At 38.5% G+C, this 15,802-nt stretch overlaps 1 protein-coding gene across 2 annotated transcripts in view; it reads right to left on the reverse strand.

The window, feature by feature from the left end:
* The window catches only part of ppm1j (protein phosphatase, Mg2+/Mn2+ dependent, 1J), a 118,725-nt gene that overhangs the window by 52,582 nt on the left and 50,341 nt on the right, over positions 1-15,802 (reverse strand). The window lies entirely within an intron of this gene.

Here is a 15,802-nt window from a genome sequence, read left to right on the forward strand (position 1 = left end):
AGCATGGGGTTTGTTCAGGTGGGAATTTTATTTTTATTCAAAGGACTGGGATTAAAGCTAGAAATAATTTAGAACATCAGCTTTCCAGAAGATAGAACTACATATTTGTTGAACAAAGAGTCAGACTTGGAACCAGATATTATTTGCTCCATCTACCTGTACAAGAACTGTAACAATACTCAATGTAGGTGCTTTGGTGCCACTTTTGAGAGATAGGTTTCTCCACGAAAGGCACAGTATGAAAAAAATGTAGACTGGGGGTATCCTTCAGGGATGCAGTGCCTGAAGGATTTCATTCCTTTAAATTTCTTGCCAAACTTGCTGTTTATATTAATGAATTGTTAGTGAGGCATTCCTAATACTGCACATTTTCTGTGAGAATCGTCCAAAAGGTTTGTTTTTGGCCTACTTTCCCAGCATTTCACTGAAGCATCATCTTTATAACAAATACAAACAGGTACCAGTGGAGCTCTTAGCTGGTGAGCAGTCATTTCACCTATTATCTACACTTGTTAAAGGATAGGTTTGGTAAATTTCAAGTCAAAGCTATTTTGTCACAATGATCGTATATATGAATTTGCCAAATGAAACTGTGGTCTAAACAGAAGCATTTTTTATACATTTTAAAAAATATTCAGGTTGCACTTGTGCTTGATAATGGAGATGAAGTAGCCATAGCACATACTCTTCAGAACAGGTCATCAACCTGAAGCTAAGCATGTTTGGACTCAGCTAGTTCTGGATGTCAGACCATCTACGTTTGCTGCTAGAATAGGTGTTGGTGAGACCAGCAGGGAGCGCTTACCCTGTGGTCTGTGTGTAGATGCCAATAGCCCAGTGCAGTGATGAGGACACTGTGCTGTAAATATGGTGCTGTCCTTCAGATGCGACATAAAAATGAGATCCTTACTCTCTGTGATCATTAGGAATACCTGGGCATCCTTTGAAAAGAATAGCATTTATCCCAATGTCCTGGCTAAATTGCCCGTCACGGCCTGGTCCATTCTAACCCCCTAATAATCCCCTCCGTCTTTCTCTTCACCATCTAATAGCTTATGTATAATGAGTGTACTGATGCAAAATTGGCTGCAGTTGCATCATCCAAGTTGGTGCTACACATTGGTGGTGGTTGAAATTGTTCCCCTCTGTCTATATAAAGTGCTTTAAGTAGCGAGAAAAGTGATATATAAATGTAATGAATTAATTAAAGTAAAAACAAAAGCTTTAAACCTTATTGAATATGTTCATTTTTCAAGTCAAGTGTGTTATTGAGAAATTATTCTGTAAGTGCCTTGAGCATGGGAAAGGCGCTACATAAATAAAATGTATTATTATTATTTATTTATCTGCGCATTGAGATTGCATATATATTTCAGAACACTGCACTTTAAAGAGAAAAGAGCAAAATGGTTTTGGGAGACTCAGCTACCGTATTTTAAAAGGTGGTGTGCTTCGCCTCACTTGCTGAGCTGTGGTTTCACATTAAATACAGTAATCCCTCCTCCATCGCGGGGGTTGCGTTCCAGAGCCACCCGCGAAATAAGAAAATCCGCGAAGTAGAAACCATATGTTTATATGGTTATTTTTATATTGTCATGCTTGGGTCACAGATTTGCGCAGAAACACAGGAGGTTGTAGAGAGACGGGAACGTTATTCAAACACTGCAAACAAACATTTGTCTCTTTTTCAAAAGTTTAAACTGTGCTCCATGACAAGACAGAGATGACAGTTCCGTCTCACAATTAAAAGAATGCAAACATACCTTCCTTTTGAGCACTGAATGTAAGAAAGTGAGAGAAAACCAAACAAATCAATAGGGCTGTTTGGCTTAAGTATACGAAGCACCGCCAGTACAAAGCTGTTGAAGGCGGCAGCTCACACCCCCTCCGTCAGGAGCAGGGAGAGAGAGAGAGAGAGAGAGAGAGACAGAGGAAAACAAATAGTCAAAAATCAATACGTGCCCTTTGAGCTTTTAAGTATGCGAAGCACCGTGCAGCATGTCGCTTCACGAAGCAGCTGCACACAGAAGGTAGCAACTCTTTCAGCATTTTTAGACGAGCGTCCGTATCGTCTAGGTGTGCGAACAGCCCCCCTGCTCAATCCCCCTACGTCAGGATCAGAGAAAGTCAGCGCAAGAGAGAGAGAGAGAAAAAAGTAAGTTGGGTAGCTTCTCAGCCATCTGCCAATAGCGTCCCTTGTATGAAATCAACTGGGCAAACCAACTGAGGAAGCATGTACCAGAAATTAAAAGACCCATTGTCCTCAGAAATCCGCGAACCAGCAAAAAATCTGCGATATATATTTAAATATGCTTACATATAAAATCCGCGATAGAGTGAAGCCGCGAAAGGCGAAGCGCGATATAGCGAGGGATCACTGTAGTCGTTTTTTTAAAGTGGTGTTATTGACAGTATTTAATGTTGATGCCCGGTTATGAGTGGCTGTCTCTGCTCTACAGAGATCTAGACAATAATCACCAAATTCACACTTACGTTCACATAAGCTAATTCTGATCACTCAAAATAGATTTTGATTATATTTTTTCAAAAACATTTTGTCTAATGCTGCCACTACCGTCATGCACACACATGCTTTGGTGGCCTAGTAGGAGAAAGATTAATACACACATAGTGTGCAATGAAGTGACAAGAACTGGCATACATTTAGTCTTAATCAGGTTGAAGTTCAGTACGTTTAGCACAGATGTTTTAGCATGTGCAGAGTTGTAGCCACAGAGCTGTCATTGCTGCTTCACAGCAATAGGGTCTGCATGACTTTTGCATGTTCTCTTCATGCGTTTATGGATTGATTGGTATCAGGGAGTTTACTCACTTAAAAACATTCTCATTTTTTTTATTACCATATCCTCCACTATCAGGCAAATAAGCAAGTTAAGCATTGTTTAAAAATCTGTTACAAAAATCCTTCACTTTTTAATGCCATGTATATACCATGTTAGTGAACAAATAACTTCAACTTGAAGATGCCAAACTAATCCTTTAAGGGAATGTTTCAAAGATTTTTTTTACACAGTGAGCAACAGACAAAAGGAATAAATTACTAAATAATGTGGGAGATAGCAGGGCTTTAAAGACCTTCAACACTTGACTCGATGAAATTATATGAACAGAATTGGAGAGCTTTGTTAGGCAGAATATCTTGTTCTTGTCAAAACTAATCTAATGTATTTAGAAGTTGGCTGGGCAAAAAAAAAAAGAGTTTTGAATCTTTTACAAGACAGTAAACTAAAATGAACGCAATAAAAAGTAATGTGCATTAGCAGCCATAATTTGCTTCTGACTAAGACAACGGAGCTGAATGAAAATGTGCAGCCAAGCTGTGAGACCTCTGATATAGAATTAAAAGAGCAGAGTGAATGAGTTATAAATAAATCTATCAGTATTTAATTCTTACACTGTCAGTTATACTAAGCTCTGCTGCAAAGCCCACTGAAATCTGAGAAAAATCAGTATTTTATATTGTGTGATTCATCAATCATCCATCTACCTAGGATGGTGTGCACAGTGAACACATTTGGAATATAAAACTTAATCATTAACAGATCAATTACGTACTCATTTTAAAAACCTACGGTTAAGTTTTCCAAAATGGAGTCATAAGGCTCCTGTATCACAAAAGCAATGGGTAGAAGGCAAGAAGCAAACCTGAGTAAAGCTGACTTTCTCACATAACCAAATATTGCCAATTTAAACTCACCATCAACTTAATGGATTTGGGATGTTGAGAGGATAAAGTATCCAAGTGGGTACCTGGGCTCTAAAGATATGAGTCACCAGCTGCATCACCATGCTGCCCATTCATTCATTTTCTAACCTTATCGTCTAGTGCAAGGCCACAATAACTTAATTCACAAGCTGACTTGAATAAACCAATTCTGGACAGGGTGCCAGTCCACCATGCTCTATTTAAATCATCATTTTAATAGTGCCTATTGTAGCGTGGATTAACACAAAGCAGTTTATCATTAATAATTAATTCTGTATCAGGCAGGCAGTGTGGCCTTCAGGGTTTGGCTATAGGCCACTACTGACTCACTGTTGACTCTCACTTAAAGGGACACTCCACCGAAAAATAGTAATTTTGTTTTATCTTTTACTAACCCCATGTAGTTTGTAATGATAGAGAAAAAATATTAATCACATGATCCTGTGTAGAATGGAGATAACAATTTTTCTGATATGAAAGGGGTCAATAGTGACTAACTCTAGACAACAGCAAACAGTATCAAAAAATCCATAAAATAATCTCACATTACTGGTGTTTCATAATCCATGAGTCAAGTCATCCAGTCATATTCTTACAACACCTCAAACATATGTATTTTTACTAAATTACTGTCAGTCTAATTTCCCCATGGTTGAAAATGGAATGCATTCAGACGCAAACACTCGAAGTGAACCCATCTCCTTGCCTCATTCATTGGTCAGGAGTCCAGCCCAGCAACAGTTTACATATTAGCTAACATTGCACTTCACATGATAACAACAAAAAATGTGCACTGAGAGATGTGTAAAACTAAAATTAAAGAAAAGTGATGAAAACATTATCAGGAAGAGAATATGTCTCATACGTGTACATATCTGAGATGTTTCACAAGTCAATTCACTTGTGCAGGAGAGGGAGGTTAGGAGCATGCGCTGATACAGCGCATTGCCGCATCACCACATGACGAGTCAACACTGTATCCCAGATTGGGACCCAAGTGTAGCTATGCAATGGGTGACACCTCAGCACCACACTAGTTCAGATATATTGGAACAGGTGTGAGTTTTTTTTATGGTGGCCGGAGTGCCAATTCTGCCACCAACCCCCAGGTTTTTCCCTGCAGGTTGGAGAGCCTGCATGCAGGGCAGGATGCAGATTAACGTCATACCCAGGACAGAGCAATTGCAGGTTAAGGGCCTTGCTCATGGGCCCAATGAAGTAGAGTGACTTTTGGCATTTATGGGATCCGAACCGGCAACCTTCCGATTACCAGTGCAAATTCCTAGCCTCAGAGCCACCACTCCGCCCACCTGTGCAGGGACTGCCACTAAATAATCCTAAGGCAGTCCAGTTGTGGATCAAGCTATGAATATACAGTAATGCTGGTGCCAATTACCAACATAATCCTTTGTTCTTTTAGATGGTTTGCTATCCTTAAAAGGACTATTTGCCTTTGCCATACTAGATGAAATTCTGTTCACAACATTATAGGCTTTTATAGGCACCCCTGCCACTGGTGATAGAATGCCAGCTCATACTACTGGCGACTTATTCCTGGCTGCTACAACATATCAGCACCGTTATATAGGCTTCCCTTCGAAGTTGCAGTCCCTATTTTACATTAAGTAAATAAATTATGTTTGCTTTCCATAAAATGTATGGAATTATGTAGTAATTTTCCTACTAAGGCACATACGTCAGATTTCACTGCCTGTAAAATGGCACACCCATACATAAAATTAACCTGGAGATAAATTAAGCAGCGGCATCTCTTCCTGTCGTAGTAATTGATCTCAAATTCTTTTTGGGACAGTGATGAGGATATGAGAGTTGTCAAACTACATCACTGCATACAGTGGGAGTCTAATGCAGAGGTGACTGGAGAGCACAACACACTTGCCAAACACACTGCCCTACTGGTGGTTTATTATTTTAAAAACAGGTTAATGTTTTAACAGCCAGTTTCAGTGGCAGTATACCATGATTCCGGCTACAACACACTTTTTACATGTATATACAGTATTTTTGAAATCTTGTGTCTTTTTTTCTCAGCAGCCTGAGAGACTGCAATCTTTTGAAAATACCAAAAAATGTGAAACAACATTTGGCGAGATTGGGCAACAGGAGCAGTCACTGAATGATCCAAGCAGTCTGGATTCCGTTCATTCACAACTGCACAATTACAACAGTACATCCTCTACCTCTCATGTTTTCTATTAATATGTCACAAACCACTGCTTCAGTTGGCCGTTAACATGGCACACCTACTACACTGAACCCCATAACAGAGGAAGCTGTCAGGCTGCTAAATGGTATCTTGACACTGAAAATGTAATTGGATTTGAACCTTTCTGCTGAAAAAGCACTTAAACTTTCTATAGTAAATAAGCGATTTGAGCATGAGAAACATGCTATATAAATAAAATGTATAATAAAATGTATTATTAATAAAATAACACTATTAATAAAATAATCTCTCTATTATAATAAAAAAAAAATCTTGGGTCGAGACATGATCTTCTCAGAAGACACTTTGACGTCCCATGAGAAAAGCTGCTGTACAGGCTTTTAAATGACTGACGCGCAGCAGCACAAAAAGCAAATCACGCAGCTTGGAAGCAGCAGCAAGCCAGCACCTGATCCGACCGCATCTCCTTAGCGTGAGTTCAGAACAAATCCCCCCACCCCACCCAACTCCACAACGCGAGTGCAGAGAAACAAAGTGGCTGGCGCTTTGCACACCCGGGTTGGGGGTAGGCGAGTGAAGCAAGCAGGGGGCTAAGCCTCCTAGTATTAATAAAATTCATTATTATTATTATTAATACAAAGCATATACAGCCTGTTTAAAGCATAGTGTTTTATTTATTGATTTTATTAAAATCAAATAACATTCCATACAAATAACTCAAGTTTTACAAAAATAGGTTTGAAACAAATCAACCCCCACCCCTAGCATAGTGTATTTATGACGTTTAATCACTCGATACAAATTGTCAGCAAAGTCCAAAGATGATGTATGTAATCAATCACAGGTTGCCACTGATATCGCCTATTGACATAAGGATCCTAAGTAATAAAGAAGAAACTGTTATTCAGTCTTCTCCTGATAAAACATCTGCTATCACAGCTTCAGTGAAGCATTCATGGACTTGAATATGCCAGTATCTTACTATGTGCGAGCAGGTGCCCACCTGTTACTATATATGTGCGAGCAGGTGCCCACCTGTTACTATCAGTTATAACACACCTGATTTTTGATGCCTGCTTCAGGGCACCTTACATTTCTGTCCTAACACAAGCTTGTCATTTTTATGCCACCAAAACTGAACAAAACACCAGCCTGGTGCTCCTTTTTCTTTATTAATCTCACACTGTTTGTTTAAATTTGCAGGCTCCCCTTTTTCATCTAGCATAAAACGAAAAAAACTGGACCATTTTTCTTCTTTGCAAGTAAATTAGCCATCTTTAAATAGGTGACTAGTGATTGCTATTTCATAGTCATTGTGTTTACATTGCCTAGATCTGTAAATGATCTTTTTTTTTTTTCGTGAGCGTGCACAAGTAATCAATTGACAATCATTGTCTATGTCAGGCAACAAGGCTGGAAATATTGCCACAATAATACTGCCATATTTCCCAAACCTAGCCTATTAAATCAGAAACTTTGTTGTCTCTGTTCTGCATTATAACATGAAATTATTTTTTTTTCCACAGCAATCTTCAAGAAGTACATGGGATAATCAACATACAAAAAATATATATATATAATGTTTGGGTGGCGTATTGCTTACATCTGCCAGGACTCAAATTGCAAACACTATTGCAAAATAAAACAAAGTAATGGTTTATTAGGCTATAGTAATAAAAATTATAATAATAACTTTTATTTATATAGTGCCTTTCTCATACACTAATTATGTAGTATCTTTCACTGCTGGCATAATCAAAGTGTGCCAGACAGCCTCATTTCTCTGAAATGAGTCACCTGGAATGTATGTTTGATCCAATATATGTCAGCAAAGACTGTGAGACAAATACTGGCAGTCATTCTCAGCAAAAGAAGTCATCTGCATAAGATACTTTGCGTATTGTTGATGACTCAGATTCTAGACTGTCAGATCAGAATTTTGAGTTGTCAGAAGAAAATGACATTTACAGGGATGCTGAAAAACAGCATCAGCAGTACAACATGTATTGTACACAGCCTGATAGATAGATAGATAGATAGATAGATAGATAGATAGATACTTTATTAATCCCAATGGGAAATTCACTACATGCAATTGTTTGACTTGAATGGTATCAGGCTCATCAAAATGACCATGTATAGACTGTATACAGTACTTAATAGTATGCTTACCTTTATTTGAGTAATAGAAAATGATTTTGGTAATTTTCACAGACAGCAAATTCAGCATCAAAAGGGTAAATCATCCCTTAGACTTTGATAGCACTTTAGAATAATTTGTTTACTTATATTACTGTTACTTTATTCACAGACCCTCCTTCAAGGCTTTTGAGAAGAATAAATAATTAATTGACCTTGGTGTGTGTTTTTAGTTATAACCGGGTCATCAAATTTCTCAAACAAATCAGTAAAGTTGGTTCCACAGAAATTGTGAGGACATCTAGTGGAAATCAAAGGTAAGTGCATTCATTATGAGTCGGAGTACGTTGCCAGAGAAAAGACTGAGAATTTCGGAAAATAACTGCCATGTTGTGGAGTTTAAGTGGAGATATGGAAAACTCTAACAAGATGAGCTACATGGACATAGTAGTCACTGTAAAGTCCATTAAATTCTTGGGACCTTTGATTTACTAAGGAAAGTTCAATACACATTTATATGTGAGCTATAGGACAAGAAGCTATATAAAGTAACTGAGATTACAGTTTGATAGATGGTGATGTGGTTAATGGTGTTACATCATGCATCCAGCATCCTGGGTTCAAGTCCCATGCCTGATCATTGTCCATGTGGAACTTGTATGCTCCCACCATGGCTTCTCTCCCACGTCCCCCAAACACGTGCAGGTTATGTTAACTGGGGATGTTAAACTAGACACAGTGAGAGTGTGGGTGTGTGCATTAACGGCTAGCACGCTGTCCAAGATTGGTGTCCTGCCTTGTGCCCAGTGTTGCCAAGATAGGCTCTGACCTCCCACAACCCTGTATTTCTTTAAACGGGTTAGTATGTTTTCCAATTCAAAAGCCATTTCATCCTGTAGGTTCTTAGGGTGCCAATTTGATGCAGTCTGCAGGTGTTTGGAAGTCTTCTAGAATAGGATATCTAAAGCAAGGCCCTTAGCCAAATTTGGGGAAAAAGGATTGTAGAAAAAGTTGTCTCTATTAGAAAAACAAATCTTCCAGATCAGTTCTTCTAAATCAGCAAGCTAAAGTAGGAAGCCATCAATTTGGTTCCTCTTCTACACTTTCACGCGCTTCCTGGCACATGACATGGCCTTAACTGCAAGCATATACACACAAGTGCACAAAGGCTTGCAACTGACAATAAGTAAGTTAACATCTTCCGAAATGTCAAAAACTGCAGCTTTAGGAGGCACAGAGGCACAGGAAAACAGACCCTCCTTCAAGGCTTTTGAGAAGAATAAATAATTAATTGACCTTGGTGTGTAACCATGGCAGGATTCTAGAGGAACAATTTCCCATTGAGCCTAAGGGAGAAAATCCAGTTCACTGAGAAATATGGTGAATCAAAGAGTATCCTAGACAGAGACATGAAGCCAACCAAAATTTACTGCGCCACTTTTTCCTTGTCTGATGTTTATTTCACTGTATAGTCAAGACACTCACCCAGTTTTGTGGAATAAACTAAATGAAATCAACAGCATTAATCCTGGGGGCCAGTGGCCAATTCAATGAATGTAAATAACCTTTCAGTTCCATCAATACAGCGCCTATAAAAAAATGAATTAACCTCTTTGATATTTTACAACATTGAATCACCATGAGTTTTGGATACTGGTCAAAAGAAAAGTGAAAACAGATTTTTACAAAGTAGACTAAATTAATTACAATTATAAAACACGAAATAATTGATCACATAAGTATTCACCACTAGCAGGTCTACCTTTGGAAGCCATGACATCCTTGAGTCTATGTGCACAGGTCTTTTACATACCGTGCCTTTTATAGGATAGATCATGGCTACAGTATATGCATGTGATGATTTCAGCATTGCATTCATTACACAGAAAATATAAACAGTAGTCACCTAACTGGAAGTTTTCACATGTTAATGTTAAACATCACTGTATCATAGTGGATTTAATTTGCCATTTGTGACTTTGATCAATGTAAAATGTGAAATGAATCTCTATAAAGTGATGTAAATTAATTGCAAACATGAAACACAACATTATTGATTTTTTGAGTATTTGCCCCCTTCAACTCAATACACAAATAGCAGCCATGATAGCCCTGAGTCATCATGCGCAGATCTCTACCAGCTTTGAAATAGTTTAATGATATTATGCACTGTAGAGGGAGAAATATGCAAATCCCTTCCATTCTTTCTTTAAGAAGCATTGTTTTTAAACATTGCAATAAATTTTCTTACTCATTTGTTGACAAACTGGAGATCCTTTGGCCAACTTTGCACCTCAAAGTCTTAGCCTTTCATGGATACTGCTTTTGTACCAAATCATGATTACCATCACCTGTTGACATCACTTGTGAGAAATCACATCATTATTTAATTTTTTTACCTCCTCGCCGGCCGTAACCATCCCAACATGTTTTGGAATGTGATGCAGCCCCTGAAATGCAGGAATGGACATATGGTATATTAACAAATGAAATGAAGTTGACCAGACAAAACATGAAATATCTTGGATTCATATTGTCTGCAATGAAATAAAAGTCAACGTAAATGTGTCATTTTTTTTTTTTTGCATTTTCCATACTATCCCAACTTTTTCTGATTTGGGGTTGTATATTTTCTTGTCTCCATCCCCTGACTTTCAAACACCTTTTCATAGCGTCACCTGGAATGTCCTTTTGTCTTCATTGTTTGGGTTAGGCAGCCACACTGACACAAGCTGTCCCTTTCAGATAAGGTAAACAAATGTATTCTACAATTAACTGAAAAAACACTTCAACTCCTGGCAGGTGATCTCTACTGAACTAATTATGGGGCATCTAAAAGGAATTGGCTGTACCAGTGATGATTTGGGTGTATTAATACATAAGTGACAATTATTTTGTGCTTTATATATGTAATTAATTCAGACCACTTTGCAGGTATTTACTTTCACTTGGCATTAAATAGTCTTTTTCTATTGAAAAATGTCAAAAGGCCACATTATAATTACTGTAATTTAATGTTATATAATGATAAAATGTAAAAAAAAAAACCTTAAAGGGGTGAATACTCTTTATAGGCATTGTATTATTCTTGCAGTGTATATGTTTTTTTTTTAATGGGTGACATAGTAATGCAGCATTTTGTATTGTAGTTCCAGTCTTTGCTTCAAATGCTGGCATGTGTGGTGTCACATTGTTCTTGTTCTTGAATGAGGTTTTTCCTCAAGATACTCCTGTTTTCCACTCACTTCCTAACGATGTGCCCTAAACTGGCCCAAGGTGAGTGAATGTAGGTGTGTGAGTTAGTGTGGTCTTAAATGACTGATACCACATCTTGGTTTGGTTTCAGTCTTGAGGTTCATGCTCCCAGAACTGCTGTAATCCCAAATTGAATTAAGCAGTTTAAAAAGTGGTTGAACTATTATTACTGTTACATCATCTTGTCTTTACAATTGCCAGTAAGAAAGACACCAGTTGTGGTATGCAGTATGTATACATCCTCTTGAGATTATAGCTCAGAATAATATCAAAACCATTGATCACCTACAACTTGACTATTGCTACAGTGTGAAGTTTATAAGAAAAATCTGATCACAAATTATACCAGCCTAGCATAACTTGATGGGATATAGGTTCCTCCACAGTTCCTCATGCAGTGTTTATTTTAGAGCATCTTGGACAGTGCACATCTTTATAAATCAGTCAGGACTGTCTCACTGGTCATTACTGAGTGTGATTAATGCTTTGTTTCATTATGGATTTAGCATGAATTGGTCAAGTAAATCTAATTTAAAACCTACTTATTAAAAAAACTGAAAAAAATCACAGTTTCCTATAATATGAAAAAAAGACCACACACACTAGGAACATTTTTGAAAACACTCAATACACAATGGGGTTCTGCACAATATTTTAACAGCACTAATGCATAGAGTAAAGCTGTGAATATTTAAATATTCACCTCAAAGTATTTTTACACACTTTCATCTATTTGTGGGTCACGATGTTACCACCTCTGGTGTAATTCAATATCCAGATGTGCAGTACAAGAACTCCTGGGAATCACAGACTGTCATATGCTTCATAAGTGCAATGGAAGCTGCTAAAAATAGGAAAAAAAATCTACTCCACAGATGAGAGCAGCAATTCCCGAAAAATAAATGGGTGGAAAATATGTTTGGATAAAAGGCATACAAAGCAAAATAATTCCAATGCCATGCTTTGCTCTGCGCTCCAACCATAGCTCCAAACTTGTGGTCTTGTTCGATCTTGACCTTTCACACTTTTATCTAAAAAGCAGCCTTAATTCTGCCTATCGTGATAATTTCTTTATTATGTCAACATTTATAGAACTGAAGATTTCTGTCCTCAAACATTTCCTAGTGGGCCAAATATTATTTAATTCATGTTGCAATTACCATAGACAAGGCTGGCAAAATAAAAGCAGAGCAGCACCAGGGGATTTGCTAAAAATCTGTTTTGTGGCTTTTAAAGTTACCAATGAGTGCATTTTTGTCTTTTACGGTTAAGGTTTAGGATTTGGACAAGTAATAATTCTGAAATTAGGCTTTCCACCTGCTTTACAGCAGTACTGCACCTCATTCTAGCTATGGCTTTTCTTTTAGTGTTATTTAGAGTTTCCTTTTACAAATTTCAAATCCCAGCTTTCTGTTTAAGGCATAGTATAATACCCAACTTTTCCAGCGATTTTCAGTTACACTTATTTACAGAATCTTAGCAAGCAGAAGGCAGTTGTGGCACATTCCTGTGACAGTCAGTCGTATAGTTTGGCATAACTCATTCCAACCAGTCTGTGACCTGGCCTGACAAAATCAAACAGGTGTAATTTTGCATTAAGTCACAGTGGCAGGCTCTGCATGTTTGAGAAGTAACAACTAGTGAGCGCTCAGCCAATGCTTAGATTGAGCTTCAAATATCTAAACAAAATGGAAAGAAAGGACAAAGAGCTGAGATTGTGGCTGAACTCGCTGCATCTGTAAAGGCTTCAGCTCTGTCACATTACTTGCTTGTTAGAAAACCTCGTGATTTTTGGAAATGTGAAACTATGCTGGAAAGTCATTACATAGTCATCCAAGGTGACTTACACTTAAGAGCTGCACTCAGGTTCAGGTAACAAAATCAACTGCAGCATACAAGTTTGACACTACCTCAGATTACAAGTTGTGTAATGTAACATTGGCTTTAGTTTTTCTATAGGATTATTCTTATTGTTTGTGTTGTTAGGAATTCACAAATATCATTAAGGATTTCATTTGGTTTAATATTTGCATATAATTAATTGGTGGTTTTGGATTTATTATATTTTAAAATTGTTTTGGTGATGTCATCAAGTCACCATTTTGTAACTAGTTTTTTTTCTCACCCAAGATAGTCTTTCTAGTCACTAAGGCTATTATCATTCACAAAAACTATAACTGAAAAAAAAACTTCAGTAATCAAAATAAAAGTAAAACTACATAGCCAAGCTCGGTTACTAAATAATTCAACAAATAGCTTAACTTGAAAAAGAAAGTCCTAATGTTTGATCTGAGCTCAGGCAGTCAAATCAGAGAGCAACCCTAGAGACAGACGTTTAGGAACAAATTGGGCACGCCATCAAGCTGACAAATTTCTAACAATTAAAAACTTAAGAGAAAAATCCTGCTGTTTTGTTCGCAAATTGTATGTAAAGAGTAACATGTTTGAAAATATGGCAGGAAATGCCATTTTCTGTAGAATGTGTAAACATTAATGTACACTGGCATTCAAAGTGTGTTATTAGCATGAGTCCATTCATGGTAAACCTCAACATTGTCTTATCTTTGCTCTCTATTACCAGCTTTTATGAGGATAGCTAAAGTGTTCTTTATCTGTTTTCTTCAATTCTTTAAAACTTTTTTGGTCTATTTTGAGAATCACCATTTTTGAGTCTGGATTTGATTTCTGTGGATTTGTGGTTGTGTCGTCGGACTTGCGGCCACAAGTCTTGGACACTCGGTTGAAGAGAGGGGCGGAGCTGTCAACTGATCACCACCTGGTGGTAGGCCCAAACGTGTTGTGAGGGTCTGCTGGGAACGTCTGGCAGAGTCCTCTGTCAGAAGTAGCTTCAACTCCCACCTCCGGCAGAACTTCGACCACATCCCGAGGGAGGAGGGGAACATTGAGTACAAATAGGCCATGTTCCATGCCTCTATTGTTGAGGCAGCTGACCAGAGCTGTGGCCATAAGGCGGCAATGCCTGAACCTGTTGGTGGACACCGGCGGTGAGGGATGCTGTCAAGCTGAAGAAGGAGGCCTACCGGACCCTTTTGTCCTGTAGGACTCTGAAGGCAGCTAATAAGTACTGGCAGGCCAAATGGAATGCGGCTTTGGTGGTTGCTGAGGCTCTGCATCGGTCTGTTGTGGTGAAAAAGGAGCTGAGCCATAAGGCAAAGCTCTCAATTTACCAGTCGATCTATGTTCCTACCCTCACCTATGGTCATGAGCTATGGGTAGTGACCAAAAGAACGAGATCACGAATACAAGCGGCTGAAATGAGTTTCCTCCGCAGGGTGTCTGGGCATTCCCTTAAAGATAGGATGGGAAGCTCAGTCATCCGGGAGGGGCTCAGAGTAGAGCCGCTGCTCCTCTGCATTGACAGGAGTCAGACGAGGTGGCTCGGGCATCTGATCAGGATGCTTCCTGGATGCCTCCCTGGTGAGGTGTTCCAGGCACGTCCAACCGGGAGGAGGCCCCGGGGAAGACCCAGGACATGCTGGAGGGACTATGTCTCTCGGCTGGCCTGGAAACGCCTCAGGATTTTCCCGGAAGAGCTAAAAGAAGTGGCCGGGGAGAGGGAAGTCTGGGTATCTCTGCTCAAGCTGCTGCCCCAGTGACCCGATCTCGGATAAGTGGAAGAGGATGGATGGATGGATGGATTTGATTTCTGCCTTGTAGCCAGTACTGGGTTAACTTTTGGTTGATTAAGCAAATTAATTTGGGCATGAATAAGTGGATGGATGTATGGAAAACATAATTTTTTAAAAAGATGTGATATCCAGAATGCAATAAGGCATTATTTTAATAATGTAGTTGTATATAATGTATTATTAAAAAAAAGGTACGTGGTTATTTTTCTGTGCATTTTATTTTAACTTTTGGTCATGAGCAGTAAACATTGTATCTAGCTTCATGAATAACTTTATAAAACGGTTGTACCTCAATAGATTACAAAAATGGCACTTTAATAAATGCATTTTCAAATCCATTCAAATTTCAGATAATTACACATGAATAGATAATTATATTGTATAATAATAAGTAGTGTTCACTGATTAATGTGCATGTTAATTTTTGCTCATGCCACCCCAGACCTGAATGGTAACATTACTTTTGTTGATTGTCCCTTGTTTATAACTAACTGGTGGTGCACTTTGGCGCTATTCAACATAATAAAATTTAAAAGGTGTCAGCTAGTAAGAGAGAACACATATTGGAACATGGGCACAGAACAAGGAGTTGGTTGTAAAGGGGTAAACATGGTCTTGGAGCATATATGACAATAACAGGGTGGTATGGTGGCACAGTGGTAGTGCTGCTGCTTTGTATCAAGGATACCAGGGTTTGTGTCCTGGGTCCTCCCTGTGTGGCATTTGCATGTTCTTTCTCTGTCTATGTGGGTTCCCTCCAGGTGTTCCAGTTTCCTCCCACTGTCCACAGACATGCAGGCTAGGTGAATTGGCAATGCCAAATTGGTCCTAGTGTGTGTTTGC

The sequence above is a fragment of the Erpetoichthys calabaricus genome, chromosome 3 (assembly GCF_900747795.2).
Source record: "Erpetoichthys calabaricus chromosome 3, fErpCal1.3, whole genome shotgun sequence".
Classification (NCBI taxonomy): domain Eukaryota; kingdom Metazoa; phylum Chordata; class Cladistia; order Polypteriformes; family Polypteridae; genus Erpetoichthys; species Erpetoichthys calabaricus.